The sequence below is a fragment of the Oncorhynchus tshawytscha genome, linkage group LG16 (assembly GCF_018296145.1).
Source record: "Oncorhynchus tshawytscha isolate Ot180627B linkage group LG16, Otsh_v2.0, whole genome shotgun sequence".
Classification (NCBI taxonomy): domain Eukaryota; kingdom Metazoa; phylum Chordata; class Actinopteri; order Salmoniformes; family Salmonidae; genus Oncorhynchus; species Oncorhynchus tshawytscha.
Genome location: NC_056444.1, coordinates 36,189,927 through 36,209,937, shown reverse-complemented (window position 1 = coordinate 36,209,937; position 20,011 = coordinate 36,189,927). Strand labels below are relative to the sequence as shown.

Below are 20,011 nucleotides of genomic sequence, written 5' to 3'. Positions count from 1 at the left end.
TTCGTTCCAGTCATTGGCAGCAGAGAACTGGAAGGAAAGGCGGTCAAGGAGGAATTGGCTACTGAGATATACCTGCTGGAGCGTGTGCTACGGGTGGATGCTGCTATAGTGACCAGTGAGCTGAGATAAGACGGGGCTTTACCTAGCAGAGACTTGTAGATGACCTGGAGCCAGTGTGTTTGGCGATGAGTATGAAGCGATGGCCAGCCAACGAGAGCATACAGGTCGCAGAGGTGGGTAATATATGGGGCTTTGGTGACAAAACAGATGGCACTGTGCTAAACTGCATCCAATTTGTTGAGTAGAGTGTTGGAGGCTATTTTATAGATGACATCGCCGAAGTCGAGGATCAGTTGGATGGTCAGTTTTACGAGGGTATGTTTGGCATCATGCGTGAAGGATGCTTTGTTGCGAAATAGGAAGCCGATTCTAGATTTCATTTTGGATTTGTATTATGTAGGGATGAGGGTGTCATTTGGGACACAGACTTAATTCTATGACACCATTGGCTACTTACAATGAGCCTATGGTTATTCTGATGCATCTACAGTTATCAATTACCACTGCCTATGTGTCCCAAATGGCACCCTATTCCCTATATAGTACACTAATAGTACACTATATACAGTATTTCTCAATGTAACCTTTATTTTGACAGGGAGTCAATGCTGAAACCAAGGTCTCTTTTCCAAATGAGCCCTGTATAGCACAACAATAAACATCAAAATACAATAAACAGATCAAATCAAATTTTATTGGTTGCATACACCTATTTAGCAGATTGTGGGTGTGGTGAAATGCTCTTGTTCCTAGCTCCAACACTGTAGTAATATCTAACAATACAAACAAATCTAAAAGTAAAAGAATGGAATTAAGGATTAATTCGAGCAATGGCGGAGTCCGGAGTGTATATGTGTGTATGTATGTATGTACAGATGAAGTCGGAAGTGATTGTAAACTTCCGACTGCAACTGTACATACATACATACATACATACATACATACATACATACATACATACATACATACATACATACATACATACATACATACATACATACATACATACATACATACATACATACATACATACATACATACATACATACATACATACATACATATATGGAATCATGTAGTAACCAAAAAAGTGTTAAACAAATCAAAATATATTTTATATTTAAAATTCTTCAAAGTAGCAGCTTTTGCCTTAATTACAGCTTTGCACATTCTTAGCATTCTCTCAACCAGCTTCACCTGGAAGGCTTTTCCAACAATCTTGAAAGAGTCCCCAGATATGCTGAGCATTTGTTGGCTGCTTTTCCTTCACTCTGCGGTCCAACTCATCCCAAACCATCTCAATTGGGTTGAGGTCAGGTGATTATGGAGGCCAGGTCATCTGATGCAGCAGTCCATCACTGTCCTTCTTGGTCAAATAGCCCTTACACAGCCTGGTGGTGTGTTGGGTCATTGTCCTGTTGAAAAACAAATGATAGTCCCACTAAGTGCAAACCAGATGGGATAGCGTATCGCTACAGAATGCTGTGGTAGCTATGCAGGTTAAGTGTGCCTTGAATTCTAAATATCACAGACAGTGTCACCAGTAAAGCACCCCCACACCATTACACCTCCATCATAGCACTTGATGGTTTTTGCAACTGCACTTTAAGAAACTTTGAAAGTTCTTGAAATGTTCTGGATTGACTGACCTTCATGTCTGAAAGTAATGATGGACTGTTGTTTCTCTTTGCTTATTTGAGCTGCTCTTGCCATAAGATGGACTTGGTCTTTTACCAAATAGGGCTATCTTCTGCATATCCCCCGCTACCTTGTCACAACACAACTGAATGGCTCAAACACATTAAGAAGGAAATAAATTAACAAATTAACTTTTAACAAGGCACACCTGTAAATTGTGACTACCTCATGAAGCTGGTTGAGAGAATGCCAAGACTGTGCAAAGCTGTCATCAAGGCAAAGGGTTGCTACTTTGAAGAATTGTTTAACAATTGTTTGGTTACTACATTATTCTATGTGTGTTATTTCATAGTTTTGATATCTTCACTATTATTATACAATGTAGAAAATAGTACAGATAAAGAAAAACACTTAAATGAGTAGGTGTTCTAAAACTTTTGACAAGTAATATAATATAATATATACACACAAACACACAGTGCCTTCTGAAATTATTCACACCCCTTGACTTTTTCCACATTTTGTTAGGTTACAGCCTTCTTCTAAAATAGAATAAATCGGTTTCCCCCTCATCTATCTACACAGAATACCCCACAATGACAAAGCAGAAACAACAAAAAATGGAATATCACATTTACATAAGTATTCTGACCCTTTACTCAGTACTTTGTTGAAGCACCTTTGGCAGCGATTATAGTCCCGAGTCTTCGTGGGTATAACGCTACAAGCTTGGCACACCTGTATTTGGGGAGTTTCCCCTATTCTTCTCTGCAGATCCTCTCAAGCTCTGTCAGGTTGGATGGGGACCGTCTCTGCAAAGCTATTTTCTGGTATCTCCAGAGATGTTCTATCGGGTTAAAGTCCGGGTTTCATCAAGGATCTCTCTGTGCTTTGCTCCGTTCATCTTTGCCTCGATCCGGACTAGTCCCCAATTTCTGCCGCTGGAAAATCATACCCACAGCATGATGCTGCCACCACCATAAGTCACCATAGGGATGGTGCCAGGTTTCCTCCAGACGTGACACTTGGCATTCAGGCCAAAGAGTTCAATCTTGGTTTGAACAGTTTTTTAAAATTTTGAATACATTTGCAAAAATACAAAAAAACTGTTTTTGCTTTGTCATTATTGGGTAGTGTATAGACGGATGAGGGAAAAAAAATCATTTTAGATTAAGGCTGTAAAGTAGCAAAATGTGGAAAAAGCCAAGACCTGAAGGCACTGTAAATAGACCAACCCAGCCTTCTATTGCTTGAGGTGAGCAAATACATTTTTTTCTCTTGACAGGATGGTTCAGCCATTCGCAGTTCCAGCTAATACGGTAGAGACTATTCTTTATTTAGTTGGGTTGCCATTATATCATTAACATGAGGTGAGATAGAATGTAATGTCATTTAATTAGCCCAGGGGAAGCCTTTGGGGTTTTAGCATGAGTAAGAAAATAAAAAAGGGGAAAAAGAAAAAAGGGGATGTGTATGGTCAGAGTGACAGCATCAGCTGACTGCCAGGTGTTGATGAGGCATTTTTTTGGTTGCATATAACTTTTTATTTAGATCTTTTTTGGAAGTCCACATTGACCAGGACTACAGTAAGTGACAATAGTCACGCCTGCATGATAGTAAATGTCCAATATACCATCATAAAAATAAGAGAGAGCTACCTTTCATCAGAAATTAAATGGCATATACCATATACATTAGGGGGTCTTACAGCATATAACCAAATAACATTTCTCACAAAGGAAAACATTTAAAGTTACTAACGCTACAGAGGAAAATCAACCCCGGATCGCTACTGTACGAAAGACATAGCTACATTGCCAACAGCCTTAATTTGGTTCGGGTTACTAAACAAGATAGCATGTACCACCTTAATGTGACATTAGTTGTAGATTTAGCAATCTCAGTCAAGAACGTATGCAGGATGAAAAGTATGTCCCCTAAATGCTGACTATCCAAAATAAATGGTAATATTGTTGAATATGACCCGCTATTTTCTGAAGTCTAAATGGCATTATCACAACGCAAAATGAACGAGTTTTATTCGCCATATGGGTACAGTGATTGGACGTAAAAAATAGGCTGCAAGCACATCGTCTGTCAGGCCAATACATGGGGAAAACAAGAACAAACAAACTTGATCCTTGATGTGGATAATCCAAAATAGAAGGTCATTAATATGGGAATGATTTCCACTCAGTGCTTGACATTGTCACAAAGCACAATTAGAAGAAAAAAAACTGATAGCCACTATTAAATAGCTAGCTTGCAATGGCTACTTGCAAAGTGCATTCAGAAGGAATTCAGACCCCTTGACTCTTTTCACATTTTGCTACGTTACAGCCTTATTCTAAAATGGATTAAACACCCCATAAATTACAAAGTGAAAGTTTTTTTTATTTTTTATGTTTGCAAATGTATTACAAATAAAAACAGATACCTTATTTACATACGGGCAGAGTATAGCCTCACCACATCTTTGTTGTGTGTGATTCTCAGCAGGGCAGTGTAGCAGAGGGAGGGTCAGAGGCTGCGTTCGTAGAGCTTGGACATGGCGTCTTTGAACTTTCTGATACAGAATGCAGTAATGTGTACTGAACCTATGACCGGATAGGGAATTTTGGACCTTATGCTGCTGCTCTTTCTACTGCTACTAAGAGTAGCACACCACAGCTAATAATAACAAGCACAATATAATTAATATAAATGGAATGTTTAATGCAATTTTTCCATTTCAAAGAAATTCCCCGAGCATCTTACATCAAATTCAACTTTGGTATTGTCCTCAGGGCTAACAATAACCCTCATTTCGCATTGCCTTCATTAGATCAAACTCAATTAACGAGGAGTACCCTGCAGCTCCTCCACCATGATAGGGGTTGGTGGACTTTTAGGCTGTGGTGTGTGCGTCTTCGGCAATATGACACACACACTCACACACCTCCCTCCCTCCCTGTCAGGTCCTAGGTCTCTTCCTCTTTGATGGACAGTGGTGTCAGAAAGTAATTGGAGGCCTTTGCAGCCCATACAAATCCGCCTGTCAGTTAAGTGTGTCACGGTGCCATGTTCAGCTGTTTTGGGTCTCAAAGGGTGACCTTTTCACAAAGGGACTGAGGACATGTTCCAGCTAATGTACTGAAGGGACTCCAGCCCCTGGCCCCGCGATAGGCCTATACACTGTGGTATTGTTGAATAGTTATTAGTCCATGGTCATTTTGTGACTGTCACTCTCTAGACAGCTTGTATTGTACCGTTCCAACAAGCTTGTATGGTTCCAGTATGCCACATCTGGGATTAGATATAGACCTAGAGTTTAAATAGACTCTCTTTTTCACAAACCCTTTGATTAGTGTCCACATTATGACGTTCATTCATGATCTAACAGTTGTAGAAACACTTGAAATTGATGAAACACCAAGCTGTTCTGAAATGAAAAAGAGACCAAGGTGCACCTGGTTTGTGGATGTTCAGATAATTCATAGTATTTGTACTAACTGTAGCTTGAGATCATGAATGCGTTCAGACATTGGAGAATAATAAGAACAAGTGAGATTAAGGGATACTTTGAAGACCTACTGTGCTGAAGCCTATGAAAGCCTCTTGTGAACAAGTTCATGTTTTTCTTCCCCAGTCTAATGTATAGCATGAGAGGACAATGGGGAAAGAAAAATACCATGCAAAATGTGATATGGCATCCAGATATCAGTGTCACAACAGGCAGGGAAGCTATCAACTGCAGGTCGAGAGGGCTAGGTCTGTCTGAATTAGCTCTCTCTATCACACACACACACACACACGCGCACACACACACACCGCTTTGCTCTGGGTTATGGCAGGCAGCAGGACAGAAGCACATCCCCTAAAGGCTAATGTACAAGGACAGCCTGTCCCACTGTGAACGCCCACTGGGCCGAGGTGTTACAAGTCATATGCAATAACCTGCATCATTACTTCTGAAGACTGTTAGGGTGTGGAAATAACATCCCTCCCCCTCTGCTGCCAACACACAGTATATACACATAAAGAAACAGATACACGTACACTTTAAAACAATTCTAATAAATGCAACAGTTGGACAATGGATGAAGATACTCCATTGATCCATCCGATATTGACTGCATTATTGCACATAAACATTTTAATGGCACTGACAAATAATGACCGGTGTTCAGGGATTTTGGTGGGAATTCAGGTATTAATTCAGGGCTGCGACCACCAAAAACGTGCTCTGTCTTAATCTAGCTGCACTCACCTGCACTGTCTAGACTGCCTCATTAATTGCTGTTGTTGTCACGTACTGTTGCATAATTCAACAAGTGTGACAACAACAGGATACCTTCGGCTTGTACATCGTTGGCTCTAGATTACACCTATCTATACATACTTTACATTGTTCGCGAGATCAGATGTACTGTAATATCACTAAATCTGAGGGTTCATTTTCGGGAGTTGATTTCATTTCAGTGAATTTGTAAATATTTCAACTGTATTAAAGTATTACTTCATTCAATTTCACAAAAAATATACACCTATCAAAATAAAGTTATTTTTCTTCTCTTTCGTATGATGTAAGTGTCGAGATAATGTGTTAAATCCCTGACGAAGCTTTAGCTTTCTTATAGATGCAACGGAATGACAATGCATTCCATTGAGCCCATTTCAGCCATTACCGGGCTATATTTGACAGGTCATTACAAACATTTCTGCGGTCATTACATTAACGGGGAAAAATGACAGACACAAGCAATTGGATGAAAGAGTCGCAGGAGGAAAATGAAAGCAAACAATTCAGCAAGATGTGGATTTTGCACCCCTCAAACACAAGACATAGATGGCTGAAAAAGACAGATCCTCAGGTGTTGCTACGTACACACATCACATTCGTAGGCACACACACACACTGACAGACAATCAACAATCTATCACACACACACACCTTCCTTGGTGTTAGAGAATCACAGTAGTGTTCCCTGGAGTTGACAGTTATCTGTTGTGCTGACAGAACCATGGCAGGCCCTGCAGGAGTAAGCATGCGTCATTATCACCCCATTCAGCTAGATCCGCCTCACCTTCCCCACAGTACCTGCTCTAGCCAGACACACACACACACACACACACACCCCCGCCCCCCTCGTCACCCATTCCTCTTCTATGTATCACAACTAACCACTAATACACCTCGTCTTCTGCTTGGAACTGTGATCTCTTCTTTTTGCCCCCTTCTTATCCAATAGTCAATAGGATCCCTTCCTTTTCTCTAACACCAGTCAGATCCTCCTGTACAGTACAGTATGTTGAGTCAGACAGACATTGTTGTCTGTGGTCTGGCCTCCACTTGGTCTTCTTCTCAACACTTATTAACTGACTGTCATGTTCTGTTCTGTTCTTCCCTCCAGACACTCTTTAACGTCCTCAGTCCACTTACTGCAGTCTGTGGCTTTGTCCCATATGGCACCCTATTCCTATGGGCTCTGGTCTGGTCAAAAGAAGTGAACTATATTTGAAATAGGGTTCCATTTGGGATGCAGGCTGTACATAGCAGTGGAATTATGCGTCGGGGCTGTTCACTGTCAGGAATCCAGACAGAGTGAAGCTGCTGCTGAACCTGTGTTATGATGTGTGTGTGTCAGGGTTTCCATTGGCCGGTAATAGATGGCTTTTGGCCGATAAAAAAATGAAAAGCCAATAAATAAAACTGGTACCGGCCAATTGTCCAGGAGAAGACAGAAAATCCCATTGCAAAATAATGCCTTTTAGTCTATTCGTTGATGGAAATATATTTGACATGCTTATTGGTCTATAGGTTAATTTGCATAATTTAGTTAATTCAATTACCGCGTGTGTATTTTCGTTAGTAGTTATGTTTGTTACACACGCACAGCATACCGATACAGAGCCTATGAGTGGAAAATCTGTCAGACAGCATGAAAGCTGCTGCTACTGCTTCTCAAACAGCTCATTAGTTGCTGCTGGAGTGAAACATGTTTTTATAAGCCCAATCATTGCGTAACAATTCTAAATGCAATTGCTTGTTAAAAACAGTTTTGATGGCCATAATTAAAAATGACTACTATTTTTATTTCTCAGCTAGTACTGTAATTTAAGAGCGCTCCCATACGCCATTCAAGTGCAGATAGGCAATGGTAGACAGGCTTCAGCGAGTCACACATCACTTTGCAATGAGCTGGAGGCAGTATGCATTTTGAAAATATAGACTTAATTGTTTGAAGCCTGAATGTTTTACTTCATATTATGAGACATGTCTTGCCTTGCTTCAAAGTAAAATCCGACCATAGAAACATTGAGGCCATTATTTTATAGACTTCCATATGCCAATGAAACCAGTAGCCTAATTAAAAAAATTCACCTTTATTTAACCAGGTAGGCAAGTTGAGAACAAGTTCTCATTTACAATTGCGACCTGGCCAAGATAAAGCAAAGCAGTTCGACACATACAACAACACAGAGTTATACATGGAGTAAAAAAATCATACAGTAGAAAAATAAGTCTACATACGATGTGAGCAAATGAGGTGAGATAATGGAGGTAAAGGCAAAAAAAGGCCATGGTGGCGAAGTAAATACAATATAGCAAGTAAAACACTGGAATGGTAGATTAAATAAAAAATAATGGGGTGCAAAGGAGCAAAAATAAATAATGAAATACAGTAGGGGAAGAGGTAGTTGTTTGGGCTATTTATAGATGGGCTATGTACAGGTGCAGTAATCTGTGAGCTGCTCTGACAGCTGGTGCTTAAAGCTAGTGAGCGAGATAAAGGTTTCCAGTTTCAGAGATTTTTGTAGTTCGTTCCAGTCATTGGCAGCAGAGAACTGGAAGGAGAGGCGGCCAAAGGAAGAATTTGTTTTAAGGGTGACCAGAGAGATATACCTGCTGGAGCGCGTGCTACAGGTGGGTGCTGCTATGGTGACCAGCAAGCTGAGATAAGGGGGGATTTTACCTAGCAGGGTCTTGTAGATGACCTGGAGCCAGTGGGTTTGGCGACGAGTGTGAAGCGAGGGCCAGCCAACGAGATCATACAGGTCGCAGTGGTGGGTAGAATATGGGGCTTTGGTGACAAAACAGATGGCACTGTGATAGACTGCATCCAATTGATTGAGTAGGGTATTGGAGGCTATTTTGTAAATGACATACGGCTGCACAGTATTGTTTCTAATCGATGGCGGTTAAGATATCGTTCAGGACCTTGAGTGTGGCTGAGGTGCACCCATGACCAGATCTGAAACCAGATTGCATAGCGAAGAAGATGCGGGGGGATTCGAAATGGTCGGTAGTAATCTGTTTGTTGACTTGGCTTTCGAAGACCTTAGAAAGGCAGGGTAGGACGGATATAGGTCTGTAGCAGTTTAGGTCAAGAGTGTCCCCCCCTTTGAAGAGGGGGATGACCGCAGCTGCTTTCCAATCTTTGGGAATCTCAGACGACATGAAAGAGAGGTCGAACAGGCTTGTAATAGGGGTTGTAACAATTTCGGCAGATAGTTTTAGAAAGAAAGGGTCCAGATTGTCTAGCCCGGCTGATTTGTAGGGGTCCAGATTTTGCAGCTCTTTCAGAACATCAGCTGACTGGATTTGGGAGAAGGACAAATGGGGAAGGCTTGGGCGAGTTGCTGTAGGGGGTGCAGTGCAGTTGACCGGGGTAGTGGTAGCCAGGTGGAAAGCATGGCCAGCCATAGAAAAATGCTTATTGAGATTCTCAATTATAGTGGATTTATCAGTGGTAACAGAGTTTCCTATCCTCAGTGCAGTGGGCAGCTGGGAGGAGGTGTTCTTATTCTCCATGGACTTTACAGTGTCCCAGACTTTTTGAGTTTGTGTTGCAGGAAGCAAATTTCCGCTTGAAAAAGCTAGCATTTCTTTCGTGTTCTATTGGTTTTCCATTAGCGAAAGGCACAACCCTAGTCATATTAGCAACCCATGCTAATTTTTGCATCTTTATATCTCCCCTCTTTCGAAATTTCTTTTGACAACTGAGTGTTCCCGCTAATTGCATTATGGAATTAACATTTGCGCGTAGCCTATTGCCTTGTGCACATTGCTGCGCTTATAATGTGAAGAAATAATAGTTTATCAACATTGTAATCTAAATGTACTGATCTGTTGCATCATCCTCATTGCTTTTTAAAGTAGATTTTTTTTATGTAGCCTAGGACTACTGGTTGTATGAATTTGGGACATATCGTCCCAGAACTGTTCCAGACAGTTTGGCATAGGCTATTTCTTTCTCGCACAGGACGACAAACTGACCAATAGAATAGACAAACTATGGGGGACATTAGATTGACAAAGACTAGTGATTTTGCTGTTTATTACTCGTCTTGCTAGCTGAGGAAACGTAAATGTGACAGTTATTCTAACATCTTCAGTGCAAATCGGAATTCGGTAAGGAGGACACGTTGCATCCTCGAGTTGCATGTTCTGTTAAGATGAATAACCATAATCTAAATGTGACATCTGTCATTCTAAGCACCTTGGGTGGACACCCTATTCAGGTTACGCACCCAATGCATATTGGTCCAGGACATTACTCTAATGTCTGATCAATGCAAATCCTGCTGGTCCAATGTCCGGCTCCACATTTTCCTATAGGAAACCGTGGTGTGTGTGTGTGTGTCCTGCTGTTCACTTACACTCTTCATCTATCACTCCACACCTTATAGCTCACAGCGCAGCTAAGACACACAGATCGTACTACTGAGAGAATACACACATATCATATACAAAAGTCCAAAAACACTCCTTTAGCTAAAACCTGCATTGTAAGCTGTATAGTAACTGTATCTAACAGAGTATGGTTTTAGCCATCGTAAATCCCTCTTACCCCAATTCCTACTCTTTCCAAGCCTTTTTCCTCAAGTAAAAAGAGAAAGCAATAGCTAGCTACTGTGTTTGTGGGCTTTCATGGCCATGCCTCAATCATATGACTTCCCAGACTCTGAAATGGTGCCATGGTATACAGGGCTTTGTGGTAAATCACTATCTCTCTCCCCTAGTCAGTGCCCAGTCTGCTGAGCACTATGGCCGGCTGGCTCTCTGCTGCCTCCTGTGTGACTAATATATCTTGTTAAATTGTGCTGAGAAGCGTGTTGAGAACCTTATACCTTTTTGCTTCGTGCAATCTCTGCTGTGTCTGTGTTTCAGAGTGGTACGGTGTGTGTGTGAGTGTGTGTACTAGGGCGGTGTCAACCTTTGTCCTATCGTGATTATATGCTCACAAAACGTTGTGATATATGATAGTATCGCCTGCTATTGACTGAACAAATTGTTTGGTTAAAAATAGCGCAAAATCGCATGCTACAACTGGACGAATCATTATGAAAGATAATGTTGTTGAAACCTTGGACAGAGGCTAAGTGCAGGCAAATATTTTATAATATACTTTTCTGGTAGAGTTTCAGCAGGTTTTTGTGTGTCTGTCTATGTCTGTTTGGTGCCCAGATGATGGAGCAAAGTGACAGTCAACTGATGAGGAACGGCCTGTCTTGCCATAGTGAGTTATACATCATTGGCTGGATAGAAGCAAAGCATCTTCAGAACTGGATAATGATTGCTTTATTTGCCTCATTGTCCTCTCTTAATATAGTCATTTTCATAGCCTATTGAAGCCAGAGAGAGAGAGAGAGAGAGAGAGAGAGAATTATATTTACTGCGCAGAGCCAGTCAAGTTCAAATAGGCTGTCAATCATTGTCGATAGATAATTTTATCGTAATATTGCCCTACCCTAGTGTGTACCTGCCTGTGTGTCCGTATCCGTGACGCATATGTGCATTTCAGTGAGCCTATGCATTCACTGCGAGGGAGTGGGTGGTGATGTCAGTTATGCAAATATGTCCGCTAAACTTTCCAACTCCTGCAGGAGCTGATGGTAAGGCAGTTCCCTTAAATTGCCATTAGCCCTTACTTCCTCAGACAGAGGATGAGAGAGAGGCCCCATCCCAAATGTCACCCCATTCCTTAAATAGTGCACTCTTTTGAACAGAGCCCTATGTACCATGGTCAAAAGTAGTGCACTAAATAGACTGGGTGACATTGGGACACATAGGATCCCCGCTGTTACTGAGTCAGTCCTAAAGCTCTGAAGCTAGCTGTCCTTCAGCTTCTCGGTAATTGGTGAAGCCAGGCAGCGTATTCACATGGAGAGGAAGGGGGAAACGTGTTGGCAGATTGCATTGGCAGCAATTACAGAATCTCCCAACCCAGAGACATGAGCCTACTGATTTAATATCGACTGCCTTTGTACGCCATGTCTGTCTAATGGCTGAGCCTGTACCTTTTCTTCTTTACTACCTAGCTGTCACCATACCCACGTCAGACGGCTACTGTACAACATTAGAGTTACAGTGTGTCTCAAAGGGCATCAAATTCCCTATGCAGTATACTACCTTTGACCAGGGCACAAAGGCAGCCAAGTCTCCTCATCCTGTACCTCCCGGGTGGCGCAGTGGTTAAGGGCGCTGTACTGCAGCGCCAGCTGTGCCACCAGAGACCCTGGGTTCGCGCCCAGGCTCTGTCGTAACTGGCCACGACCGGGAAGTCTGTGGGACGACGCACAATTGGCCTAGCATTGTCTGGGTTAGGGAGGGCTTGGCTGGTAGGGATATCCTTGGCTCATCGCGCACCAATGACTCCTGTGGTGGGCCGGTCGCAAGCTAACCGAGGTTGGAGGTTGGAGGTGCACAGTGCCGACACATTGGTGCGGCTGGCTTTGGATGCGCGCTGTGTTAAGAAGCAGTGCGGCTTGGTTGGGTTGTGTATCAGAGGACGCATGACTTTCAACCTTCGTCTCTCCCGAGCCCTTATGGGAGTTGTAGCGATGAGACAAGATAGTAGCTACTAAAAAACAATTAGATACCACGAAATTGGGGAGAAAAAGGGGTAAAAATGTTTTTAATTTTTTTAATCTCCAGCTCTTCAGCACTTCCAGGAACCACAATACACACTTTTACACACTGTAGTGTAAAGTTACCCTTTCGACAAAATATCCTCCCTTTCATTAGGAGCAAGCACCAGGTTGACCAGTTAAGAACACTGCATATTCATTTCAGAACACTCAAGAGAAAGGAAATGTTCTCAGAACAAAAGCAGTCAAAATTCAAAGAGCAACTTTAATCTCAGCATGAACGTTATATTTCCACTCACTCTCGCGCCAGGAATGCACAATGCACAGGAGAGCATCCTGTCGGACTGTATCACCGCCTGATATGGCAACTGCTCCGCCCACAACCGTAGGGCTCTCCAGAGGGTAGTGAGGCTTGCACAACGCATCACCTGGGACAAACTACCTGCACTCCAGGACACCTACACAACCCAATGTAACAGGAAGGTCATAAAGATCATCAAGGACAACAACCACCCGAGCCACTGCCTGTTCACCCCGCTATCATCCAGAAGGCGAGGTCAGTACAGGTGCATCAAAACAGGGACCGAGAGACTGAAAAACAGCTTCTATCTCAAGGACATCAGACTGTTAAACAGCCACCACTAACATTGAGTGGCTGCTGCCAACACACTGACACTGACACTGACTCAACTCCAGCCACTTTAATAATGGAAAAATGTATGTACAAAATGTATCACTAGCCACTTTAAACAATGCCACTTAATATAATGTTTACATGCCTACATTACTCATCTCATTACTCATGTATATACTGTACTCGATACCATCTACTGCATCTTGCCTACGCCGTTCTGTACCATCATTCATATACACTGCTCAAAAAAAAGGGAACACTAAAATAACACATCCTAGATCTGAATGAATGAAATATTCTTATTAAATACTTTTTTCTTTACATAGTTGAATGTGCTGACAACAAAATCACACAAAAATTATCAATGGAAATCAAATTTATCAACCCATGGAGGTCTGGATTTGGAGTCACACTCAAAGTCAAAGTGGAAAACCACACTACAGGCTGATCCAACTTTGATGTAATGTCCTTAAAACAAGTCAAAATGAGGCTCAGTAGTGTGTGTGGCCTCCACGTGCCTGTATGACCTCTCTACAACGCCTGGGCATGCTCCTGATGAGGGATTTCCTCCCAGACCTGGACTAAAGCATCCGCTAACTCCTGGACAGTCTGTGGTGCAACGTGGCATTAGTGGATGGAGCGTGATGATGTCCCAGATGTACTCAATTGGATTCAGGTCTGGGGAATGTGCGAGCCATTCCATAGCATCAATGCCTTCCTCTTGCAGGAACTGCTGACACACTCCAGCCACATGAGGTCTAGCATTGTCTTGCAGTAGGAGGAACCCAGGGCCAACCACACCAGCATATGGTTTCACAAGTGGTCTGAGGATCTCATCTCGGTACCTAATGGCAGTCAGGCTACCTCTGGCGAGCACATGGAGGGCTGTGCGGCCCCCCAAAGAAATGCCACCCCACACCATGACTGACCCACCGCCAAACCGGTCATGCTGGAGGATGTTGCAGGCAGCAGAACGTTCTCCACGGCGTCTCCAGACTGTCACATGTGCTCAGTGTGAACCTGCTTTCATCTGTGAAGAGCACAGGGCGCCAGTGGCGAATTTGCCAATCTTGGTGTTCTCTGGCAAATGCCAAACATCCTGCACGGTGTTGGGCTTTAAAGCACAACCCCCACCTGTGGACGTCGGGCCCTCATACCACCCTCATGGAGTCTGTTTCTGACCGTTTGAGCAGACACATGCACATTTGTGGCCTGTTGGAGGTCATTTTGCAGGGCTCTGGCAGTGCTCCTCCTTGCACAAAGGCGGAGGTAGAGGTCCTGCTGCTGGGTTGTTGCCCTCTTATGGCCTCCTCCATGTCTCCTGATGTACTGGCCTTTCTCCTGGTAGCGCCTCCATGCTCTGGACACTACGCTGACAGACACAGCAAACCTTCTTGCCACAGCTCGCATCGATGTGCCATCCTGGATGAGCTGCACTACCTGAGCCACTTGTGTGGTTTGTAGACTCCGTCTCATGCTACTACTAGAGTGAAAGCACCGCCAGCATTCAAAAGTGACCAAAACAATCAGCCAGGAAGCATAGGAACTGAGAAGTGGTCTGTGGTCCCCACCTGCAGAACCACTCCTTTATTGGGGGTGTCTTACTAAATGCCTATAATTTCCACCTGTTGTCTATTCCATTTGCACAACAGCATGTGAAATTTATTGTCAATCAGTGTTGCTTCCGAAGTGAACAGTTTGATTTCACAGAAGTGTGATTGACTTGGAGTTACATTGTGTTGTTTAAGTGTTCCCTTTATTTTTTTAAGCAGTGTATTTTTATGTACATATTCTTCATCCCTTTACACTTGTGTGTATAATGTAGTTGTACTGAAATTGTTAGGTTACTCGTTGGTTATCAGTGCATTGTCGGAACTAGAAGCACAAGCATTTCGCTACACTTGCATTAACATCTGCTAACCATGTGTATGTGACAAATAAAATTTGATTTGATTATTACAGGAATGGCAGCAGGCAGGTGTGAGTGCATCTGCACGCACAGTGAGGTGAAGACTTTTGGAGGATGGCCTGGTCTCAAAAAGGGCAGCAAAAAAGCCACTTCTCTCTAGGAAAAACATGAGGGAGAGACTGATATTCTGCAAAAGGTACAGGGATTCGACTGCTGAGGACTGGGGTAAAGTCATTTTCTCTGATGAATCCGCTTTCCGCTTGTTTGGGGCATCCGGAAAAAAGCTTGTCCGGAGAAGACAAGGTGAGGGCTACCATCAGTCCTGTGTCATGCCAACAGTAAAGCATCCTGAGACCATTCATGTGTGGGGTAGCTTCTCAGACAAGGGAGTGAGCTCACTCACAATTTTGCCTAAGAACACAGCCATGAATAAAGAATGGTACCAACACTTCCTCCAAGAGCAACTTCTCCCAACTATCCAGGAAGAGTTTGGAGCACCTTGCCATAAGGCAAAAGTGATAACTAAGTGGCTCGGGGAACAAAACATTGGTATTTTGGGTCCATGGCCAGGAAACTCCCCAGACCTTAATCCCATTGAGAACTTGTGGTCAATCCTCAAGAGGCGGGTGGACAAACAAAACCCCACAAATTCTGACAAACTCCAAGCATTGATTATGTAAGAATGGGCTGCCATCAGGATGTGGCCCAGAAGTTAATTGACAGCATGCCAGGGCGGATTGCAGAGGTCTTGAAAAAGAAGGGTCAACACTGAAAATATTGACTCTTTGCATCAACTTCATGTAATTGTAAATAAAAGCCATTGACACTTATGAAATGCTTATAATTGTACTTCAGTATTCCACAGTAACATCTGACAAAGATATCTAAAGACGCTGAGGCAGCAGACTTTGTGAAAATTAATATTTGTGTCATTCTCAAAACTTTTGGCCACCATACACAACAGCTATGAAACTACTGTACATTTATTGCATATTTCAAGAATAGTACAATAGACATGTACAGTCTATTTCTGTCTGGTTGCTTTTCTTTTGTACACGCAATACAGACAATTACCAATTAACAACTGAGAGGTCTGGTGTCGTTGATCTACTCTCACAGTGTACTTAATCTCAAATAGAAAATGCCCCATTTTTAAAAAACGTATTTGAGCAGATTCTACTGTGGCAACAACATAACCTCCAAAGCAAATGTAAATGGAGACATTTGCCATAACAACAGGCATCAGAGATTATGGAGTTTTTTGCCCTTTTCCTCATGGAGTGTGGTGCCGTCTGTAGATTCCATTAATTCATGCTATTCTTTTGGCAAATTTCCTAAAAACCCTTGTCAGAAAAATTGCCTTTCTGTGGCTTTACTGGTAGCCATCTTTACCTCTCCATCTCCTGTAATTAGGCTAAATGAGACGTGGAACCAGAGTTACTGACCTTCATTGTGTAAAGAACACTGTCCTCCACAAACACTGGGAATAACCAAAAACAGACCTCTCAAATGTATGGGACGTCAGCACTACGTCTTGATTGTTTTGTAGCTGAACACAAGCAGAATAACATTCTGACCATATCTTCCTGAATGAAGATACACCATTAGCACAGAGTTACCAGGTTGTCATTGTTCTCACATACACTTCAAAATACTTTGTTTTGGTGACGACAGCAGTCATAACCACCTAGTTTCCATGTCTCTTCTGTCCACAAGGGGGCATGTTTTTCATGTGGGCAAAAGACTAAAGGCCATTCTTCTAATTAACACTCTCTAGTGAGACCATACTCCATTTTAGTTAATAATCCCAGGAATGTTCTAACTAACAATTTTCAATCTCTATACCTTTGCTTTCAATGCAACCAGAGATAATCACAACATATATGGACCTTGACTAATGCAGAGAAACAATCAAGGTGCCACACACACACACACACACACACACACACACACACACACACACACACACACACACACACACACACACACACACACACACACACACACACACACACACACACACACACACACACACACACACACAGAAATTAGTTTTGTGTGTCTCTGTGCTGTGAGGAGATTCCCATAGGGATAGTGCGGTGGTAGAGACAGTCAGTGGGCATGGGGATGTGATTTCATTAGGTCCAGATGCTGCTGCTTGAAGGACTGAGCACTTGAAAGGTTCAATATTATTCTGGAGCAGGACACATCAAAATGACGCTGTCCATCTGGAGCGGAGATAATGTAATCAGCATTGGGTCATTGGTCATCAGACAGCCCAGCCATCGGGTTTACCAACATCCTGTGATGTCATCATCATCACACTAACACTCAAGAGACCAGAGAGAGAAAAGACGAGCCGATTGATAAGACAGACAATCAGCTTCACCTCATAACAACATCCAGCCTTTAAAATCGCCCTGATTATGCAAATAACCCGTGGAATATAGATTTTTTATTTTGGAGGGGGGGTTAATTGATGAAATATTGAATGTCTGTCTCTGTGATCCAATGTATTCATTTAAAACCCTTGAGGTTAATGGTTTTAATTTGTCTGTTCCATTACCTGTACATCTTTATAAGCTACCCCCACCCACCCAAACACACACATACAGTACACACACACACACACACACACACACACACATACATACACACACACACACACACACACACACACACACACACACACACACACACACCAAGGGAAACCTATTTGTAGAAGCGTTAAATATTCAGTACCTGCCGTGTTCTCCATATGTCTTTGATCAGACACAGATACTATGCTACTCTCTCATCTTACAACTTCAAACCAGAACGTATGTAAAAACTCAGCTATACAACCTGTTCTGTTGCAAAAGCCTCAGTCTCGCCACACTAGTAAGTTATTTTACACTAGCAAATTACTGTCATCTGCCTTACGCAAACAAAATGGTGATAAATAATTTTAAAATGGGTGCAGATGGGTGAATTATGAAAAACACATCAGCATTAGGCCTATTACCCAACTCCTTGCATGTGTCAATGTAAAATGTTGTTTATTTCCAAAGCCTCCATTATAATTTAGTGCATGATCTGCTTATTGCACATGTCTCTGTTGGTAATTTGTAGAGTGATACTCTTGCAGCATATTCCCCTGGTAGTTAGTCAACTCCCCCTAAGAACTTCTTGGCCTCCTCCAGGCATATCGCTGCAGGCCTTAGGGAGCTAGAGCAATATAACCAACATGAAGCAATCTGGAGGCTAGAGGAAGGTACAGTAGCCAAGATGTATTTTTATAATACGTTTTTTTTTTGAGGAATAGACAGATTCCCAGAATGCAGTGCACGTGACCAGTAGCACTCACCTGAAGCTTCTTAGACCTGAGAATCTATTTTCTAACATGGAAGATATGTATATGCTGCATTAGCGAAGGCAAAGGCATAGGCTATGGAGCAACGTTTGTGATATAGGCCAACTTGGCACCAAAACAAACCCAGGAGGAATACAACCATACTCTCCAATGAAACTGCACTAGGTAACTTCATCTAATAAGTGCTGCTCAATCAAAATCCTGCAAGCAATTAAAGTGTGAATGCGAAAATGTTAAGGAAATCAATAGCATAGCCCTGTACCCGAATTTACCTTTTCAAAATGAATACTCCAAAAGCCACACATATAATGAATATATTATGAATGAGGGCTCGCTTGAGGAGACACAGACTACTTTGAAAACTTCAGGCAACTCCAGGAGCATATAATCTTGACCTGGCACGTGCGCTATGCTACACCGCGTCACTCAAAGTGCAACTGTACAGACAGAGAATTTCCTATTTTCATCAGCGCATGTAACCTATTCTACAGTAGCCTTTACCTGCATCGATACCCGTAGCTTAACCAGTGGGAAAGTATAAAGAGGAAGGCGAGCATTTCATATAGCACCAATAAACAACGAATAATACATACAAAAGAAAATGTAAACAATTACATTGTCATACGTTTATCACTCCACATGATGTGTTGACTTGTGGTGCCATCACAGTGCTACCGTACTCTACTGTACATCTGATCTGAAGCAGTCAAATTAATGAACACAAACGTTGCAGCTGAGACAGAATATTATCCAACATTGTGGTCTACAATAAATGAAACCCAAAAGTTGACGCAGAGGACAATAGTGGTCAGTAATGTCTAACGCATTGCACATCGAGTGATATTTCAAGCAACTTCCAGTGGTGTATGGCAGGCTAAAGTTAAGTCGCCTATACTGACCCTCATTTATGAATCACCTAGATCAGTATATAGGTCTGTAGTCGGAAGTGTTGAACATACAACATACAATCAATTCATGCGCAACGTTCAATAAATACACCAATAACCTCTAGGTCTCAATGGACACTCGACTCGGCAGTTTTCAAACCATCGCCTTCTTTATCGGGAACACCTTTCATTCTGCCAGAAAACACAAAGCGAAATAGCACTGTACATATATTTTTTAAAAGTTGATTTGATCGCTTCACTCACCTTCCACGGAAGTTATTTTTCTGTTGGAGAAATCCTACGATAGCGAAGTGGCGAGTGTTGAGATGAGGGCGAAGTGTATCCGTTCGTTCACTGCAGCAGTTCCAAAAGCGCTTCAAGGCTGTTCCTCAACTGCGCTTCACTGTTTCGCGCAGGCAGCATCACTTCTCTGTGTGGATGTCCGTAGCTGAAATAAAAGGGACTGGGCCTCCGATTGGCTGCCATTCTCAAATCCCCGATGCAGGGCAGGGGAGAAATCGGCCGACAGAATATAATGAACAGATTGACGCGCTGAGGAAGCAGGTTTGAAAGAACTAGGGATGTAGGCTAGTTCAACGGAGTGATTGATAAATTGATATATTATTCCCAGCGCAATTTGAAAACCGCAGGATGAATGGAAGACGACTAGCACCTTT

The 20,011-nt window shown here is 42.5% G+C and overlaps 1 protein-coding gene across 1 annotated transcript in view; it reads right to left on the bottom strand.

Annotated features, from left to right (window-relative positions):
- The window catches only part of LOC112215611 (cadherin-6), an 81,737-nt gene extending 61,926 nt beyond the window's left edge, over window positions 1-19,811 (bottom strand). Inside the window, exon 1 of the mRNA XM_024374774.2 lies at window positions 19,599-19,811. The gene's annotated coding sequence lies outside the window, so the exon portion shown is untranslated. The remainder of the gene's footprint in view (window positions 1-19,598) is intronic.
- Between the last annotated feature and the right edge of the window lie 200 nt (window positions 19,812-20,011).